The sequence below is a fragment of the Tenrec ecaudatus genome, chromosome 18 (assembly GCF_050624435.1).
Source record: "Tenrec ecaudatus isolate mTenEca1 chromosome 18, mTenEca1.hap1, whole genome shotgun sequence".
Taxonomy (NCBI): Eukaryota; Metazoa; Chordata; class Mammalia; order Afrosoricida; family Tenrecidae; genus Tenrec; species Tenrec ecaudatus.
Window position 1 is genome coordinate 3,888,286 of NC_134547.1, and position 6,775 is coordinate 3,895,060.

The window sequence follows — 6,775 nt, forward strand, 5'->3', positions numbered from 1 at the left end:
GCTTTCAATGAAGGGGAATTCTGGAGCACTTCCATGTGCTCAGATGGACCCTGTACATGGACAGAGACAATCATTTGAGCAGAGAAAAAGGGAATGGTGCATGAGTTCAAATCAACAAAGGTATGGGTAAGACGTGTATCTTTCACCGTATCTGTTCACTGTGTAAACTGAGCAAATAATCTGAAGGGTCAGCAGCCGCAATTGTACAGTGATAATATATAAAGATGATAGTAAAGTCATAGAGGACAGGAAAGCAAGGAGGGAGAATAAAACACAGGAGTCAGACACATTTTATGGTAGCATGTCCACCTCAATTCCACTTGATGGTCCACATGGAACTGGGAGAAGTGAGAGTGAGACTTTGCTGTCTTGGGGCATTTATAGGCAGCTATAAGACATGCATACACAGTAGTTACTTGTGTCCCAAGGTGGGCAGAATCTACATTAAAGTCCCAGAGCTCACAGGTGAGGAAACCTAACACCTGCATTGGGGGAAGTTCTGAAGGGGTTGGGTGTCATGGCGGGAAGAAATAAAAAAAGATGTCTGCTTCAATAGGGAGATATAGTCAACCATGTGCTCACTGTAAGGCAGGATAGCTGTTAAGTGGAGAATCTGTGGGCATGATATTTAAAGCAGGATCATGTACTTGGACTTTACCTCTCACTTAGCAAAGTGGAGGCTTTCCTACCATGGAATACTAGCTTTCCAGATTCCTTCTGTTATAAGTTAGGGAATATAGTCCTCATCTATTTTGCTCAGTGTTAGTTTCCCACATTATATTAAGAGGAACAGGGCATCAGGATTGGAGGCGGGCTTATTAACACCCTCCAATACGCAGACAGCACAATCTGACTTACTGAAAGTGAGGTGGACTTGAAGCATTTGCTGGTGACAATCAAGGGCTACAGCCTTCAGTCTGGATGACAACTTAGTGTAAAGAAAACCAAAATCCTCAAAAATGAGACCAAAAGACAACATCATGAGAAATGGAGGAAAGATGGAAGAGGTCAAGGTTTCCATCTCTCTTGGACTCACAATAAAGGCTCATGGAAGCAGCAGTCAAGAATTCAAATGACCTTTAGCATGGGACAAATCTGCTTGCACAAGACCTGAAGAGCAAGAATGTCACTTTGAAGACTGTGATGTGTCTGACCCAAGTCATAGTGCTTTCAATCACACACACACACACACACACACACACACACACACACACACACGTTGGCTAATGAATGAGGAAGACTTAAAAAGAAATGATTCTTCTGAATTATGGTGTTGGTCAAGAATATTGAACGTATTATAAAAATAATCTGTCTCTGAAGAAGAATGGACAGAATGCTGTACTGGAATTGGCTCCATAGCAACTAGGGGTTTGAAGGTGGGTACCGTCTCCCACACCACAGGTTGTGATGTAGGAAGGATGTGGCCTCCAACCTGGAGGTTCTTTTCATCCTGTGAAGTTTTGCCAAGGACTGAGATAGGCATTGAGCCAGTTTCCTCCTAACCCAGGAAGTACAAACAGCAGGATCTATGAAAGCATGCTAAGACAAATGTGCAGGGAGCCCTATTCAGAATGTTTGCACCAAGAACGTGTGAGGTTCTTATCAATTTTCTCAAAAAATGTGAAATAACTCCCGTCCATAACTTTCTTCTTCTCAACCCAACCTCTTGGAGGTGAAAGAGGTGTCATGCCATTGCAGATGTCTCAGCCTGTGTCACCAACTTACATACACCAGAGTCTAAATCCAGATGGGGAACTTTGTATGGAAGAAATGAAAATGTTCTAAAATTGATTGTGGTAAAGATTGTGTGACTTCTATTTTTTCGTGGAAAAATCTGTTTTCATTTTTATTACTTTATAGTTAACTTCCATTTTATTTTATTTTCTCAACAGTTTTAATGGCACATAATTTACGTACCGCAGGATGGAATAGTGGAATCATTCAAACATATCCAGGGAGAATTGTACAATCACCACATCCTCCAGCACTCCCTCCCCGCATGGTTGATTCGCCCCCTAAATGACCTATGTAACCACCACCAGCTCCAGTGTTACCCCACTTCCCCCGTTCATTATTTATGCCAAACTCCCTTTTCCTCCCTATCACCCATTGCCACCCTTTAATTCCCTGTAACACCTTGTTTCCATTATTATCACTGCACATCCACGCCTCCTGCACTTCAGAGCTGGGAAACCCCAGAAAACAATGAAAAGAAAGTTGCACCAACATGGTAAGGATAATATCACATTCATATAAAGACAAAAATGCAAATAATACATGAGAGGGAGAAGACCCCAATCAACATTCAAGAAGCCAGGAAAGAAGTTTTTGTCCTGGAACATCTCAGAGATTCTTGCTCCCAGAACAAATTCTGGATGTGTCTCTGGGGAGGTCAACTGGCTAAGTATCCAGTTCTATCCAGATTGCCATGGTCTCTGCCTGCTAGTGGGGCTCTTCAGGACTATATAATCTTCCCCTTCACCCAAGTTAACGCCTGCCTATCCTCTAGTCTATTGATTCTCGTGGTAGTTGCATAATTTTATGTCAACGTGAAGATCTATTAAAGTGTAGGGTGTAGTTCAGCTTGTCAATCCGATTAACTGAGGTGACTCCTTGTGAGTGTGGCCTTCTCATGAGGAGAGCCCGGGGAACTTCCCCTCTCGCTCTGCCTTCACCTTCCTGCTGACAGACCCTGATGGCTACCAGAGTCCAGTGATGCTTCCACCTCCATTGTCTCCTCAAGGCTTTACACCCACCAGCCTGTGATCTTCCTACATTCCGCATCATTGCTTGTGACTTCGTGAGTCTGAAGAGGGTCTTATGGACTAATGTCAGACTTATGGATTTGAGTTGGACTGGGCTGGGATGTTCTCCTGATGTATAAAGCTTCTTAATATAAAGCTCTTTCTTACACATATATTAAGAGGTTGGAAACAGAGGCGCAGAAGGAGATAAGGCTCAGTCAGGAATGAGAAGTATAGAGAGGCTTTATTAAGGTGAGAGAAAACTCCCGGGTGAGTTCAGCAATGCAACAAGTTAGGTCAGGGAAGTCACGCTTGTCGGCGAGGCGGTGGGAGATACATAGGGCTCGAGCTAGGGAGGTAGACATTGACCACAAGAAGGGAGATTTTTTTCTTGCAGCTGCAGGACCTTGAGTCAGGATGCGATCCGCGGGAAGTGCCTTTGTTGTTTGCCAACATGCTCCCTGGAGTGCTGGGACAGGGGCTGCACAAATTTGGTCTGGAGAGATTCGCTCCTTGGGATGTTGGGGCCGAAGATGCATACTTCAATAGGTCATTCATCTTCTGCAGAGGCTGTTAATGAGGGCCTTGAAGTTCTATCCTCCTGAGGAGCTGGAGAGGAGATGGGGGCTGCCTAGTCCGTACCCAGCCCAAACATATATGAGTGTCATTGAATTAGTTTCTCTAGTCAGTCAGACGGAACACACTTCTCCTTCCCTCCCTTCTCCGGTTACCATCAAAATCTGTTTCCTTGGGTATGAAACTCTTTATCTTGATTTGTTTCCTCTTATAAAGGTGGCATCGTGCAATATTTGCCCCTTTGTGATGGACTAACTTCCTTCACCTTAACGTCCTTCAAATCCGTCTAGGCCATGGGATGTTTCACAGGTTCATCCCGATTCTGTAAATGATTGAACTATTATTTCATTAAGACTGGCATGAAATGTTCCGCGGTTTCATCATTATTCCCAAAACTCTTTCATTAGCATTATGACGTAAGAGAGTAGCAAAACCAGAAGCCCAAAACTCACTGCTACTGAGTCAATGGCGACTCACAGGGACACTATAAGACAGGGTAGACGTTGTCCTCTGAGGCTGTAATTCTTCCTAGGAGTGGAAATCGTCCTCTTCCTCCCCCAGAGTGGCTGATGGCTTGGAACTTCTAGTTGGAAGGCCAACCCCTGAGCCACCGGACCTTCACCAGGGGAACAAGTCAATCCTCACATAGCAGAAGCTTGGCGCGATGCTTGTAAATACCCAATTCTGCTTTGTTCTTGTAAGTAACTTATCGGATGTTCTGGAAACTTTGGGTTTCCCCTCTAGATCAATTCAGGAAGCCTAGTTTTTTCACCTTTGTGGTTCTCTGTGCTGTTGGCTATGATGTCTTCTTCTTACCAACAGGAAGAGAAAAAGAGTGCAAAGTTCTTTGTACAAGTCAATGGTCCACGGTATAGCGCTGATGAACCATACAGCTTTCCTCTAGTTGTTTCATGCTTCCTCCACCCGCTATCATGACACAAATTCTACCTTAAAACCCTGGCTAGACCAGGGCATGTACACTGGTACAGTTAAAGCTGGGAACACAGAGAATCTAGGACAGATAATCCTCTCAGGACCAATAATGAGAGTAGTGATACCAGGATGGTAAGAGGAAGGTGGGGGGAGAAAGAGGGGATCTATCACAATGATCAACATTGTGGGGAATGTGCCACAGAAAAGTGGGTGAAGGGACACATTGGTCAGTGCAAGATATGAAAAAAATTAATAATTTATAAATTATCAAGGGTTCATGAGGGAGAGAGGAAAAAAACGAGCTGATACTAAGGGCTCAAGTAGAAAGAAAATGTTTTGAAAATGATGATGGCAACAAATGTACAAATGTGCTTGACACAATGTATGAATGCATGGATTGTGATAAGAGCTGTATGAGCCCCCAATAACAGGATTAAAAAAATCCAATGGTCCCAGAGTGACATATGTCATTACAGCTTACCTTTGTTGATGAGAAATAGTCATTTTGATCACAGGAGTGTTACAGAGGCTAGGAAGTCACGTCCTTATTTGGCAGCCACTTCCCAGAGACCTACTGCACTGTGAGAGGGGAAACCTGTTTTTTTGGTGAGCAATCAGACATCACCACCTTGTCTAGAAAGTAGCCCAGAGAAAAAATGTACGTGAGTTTGTGCTGGAAAAAGAGAAAACGTCGATTTTATTTCTGTTGATTCTTTGAAGCCCCATGGACAGAGCAGAATAAATCCAGAGGGTACTCCTGGCTGAAATCTTCATGGTAACAGAGCACCGTGTTCTGCCAGGCCACTCGGTGACGTGGAACCACCAAGGTTTCTGTTAGTACTCAGGCACAAGAGGAGCCCTGGTGGTGTGGTGGGTTATGCAATGGACTGCCCAACACAGGGTTGTCAGTTTGAATCCATCAGTAACTCTACAGGGGGAAGGTGGGGCTTTGTCTTCTTGTAAAAACATTTACAGCTCAGAACCCCAAAGGAGGCAGTTCTGCTCTGTCTTGGTGGGTTGCTCCTCTCTTTTACAGGGTGCTAGGGGTCAAAAGCGACTCAAAGGCAGTGACTTTGGTTTAGCTATCATCTAGCACAACCCATTCGTGTCACCCAGGGCCCATGAATAGCAAAGGAGCTTTTATTGTAACTGTCCCGCACACTTAATGTCCCATGTAGACGGGCTGTGGCTTCTACCCTCGGAGGACTCCAGTCAATTTGCAGTTCTACATAAGGAGTCCTGGAGCCACAACGGTCAACTGACCACCTGCTAACTGAAAGGTCGGTGGTTTGACTCTTCAAAACTCAGGCGATAAGACCTGGCCATGTGTTCCTGTAAAGAATATAGCCCAGCCAACCCTACGGGAGTGCTCCTCTGTCCCATGGGGTTGCAGTGAGTCAGAATCAACTCACTGGTAAACAAGAAAGATCACATCATAAGAACTCCTTCCTGCGTACCCTTTGCAAACCAACAAGACTTAGCTAACCCGAGGATGTTGTAGTTAGGTGCCATTGAGTCGGTTGCAACGCATCAGCTGCGCCATGTACAATCGAATGCAATGCTGCCTGGTCCTGAGCCATCCTCCCAGTTGGACGTATGTTTGAGCACCTTGTGGCAGCCACTGTGTCTGTCCATCTTGTCCAGGGCTTTTGTCCTTTTCACTGCCCTTCTACGTTACCAACCATGATGTCCTTCTCCAAGAAAAGGTCTCTCCTAACACCATGTCCAAAGTGCTTGATGCTAGCCATCCTTGTACCTCAGGAGCATTCCGGCCATATCTCTTCCAAGACATATTTGTTTGTCTTTTGGTACTTTCCATGATACTGTCAATATTCTTCACCAACACCGTAATTCAAGTGCATCCCTTCTTCTTCGGTGTGAAGACAGTCGTGACAGATGATTGGAAGAAAAGAGGCGGCTGTATGAAAACGTGGGTGCCCCTCCTCTCCTCATGCCAGTGGGCAGGACTTTGAGGAAGGAAAGGTGCCAGCTGGTCCCTTTCTTTCCCCCTTCTGCTGAGCGTGGGATTCAAAACTTGGGTGGCGTAGGCTTCCATGCCTCTGGGTAAGGTTTCCTTCCAAAATTGCCAGCACGTGATTTTGAGGTTCTGAGTGCTGTTTGACCGTGACAAGCTTCCATGAATCTGATCGGCTGCTTAGACAGCTGCCTGGATCCCAGTGAGAGCTTTCTGGGCTACAGTTCTGGGGTTCCTTTTCTACCTAGATACTGCTCGTCAGATCCAGAAGCCTGCCAACCACAGTGGGTCATAATCCTCTTCTGATAAACCAGGAAACCTAAAATGGAGAGGATGATGGCACGGATGTAGCGGACCTTGTTTTGCTCCCTTGGAGCGGCTGTTGGATTGGAACTGCTGACCTTGTGGTGCGTAACCCACAGGGACAGCTCCTCCTCCCTACCGAGTTGTGATGAGTTGGATTCAACTTGATGGGAATGAGTTTGGTAATGATTTGTCCATATTGTTCATGTTGAGAGAGAGTTTTGAAAAGTATATTGGTTAGAAG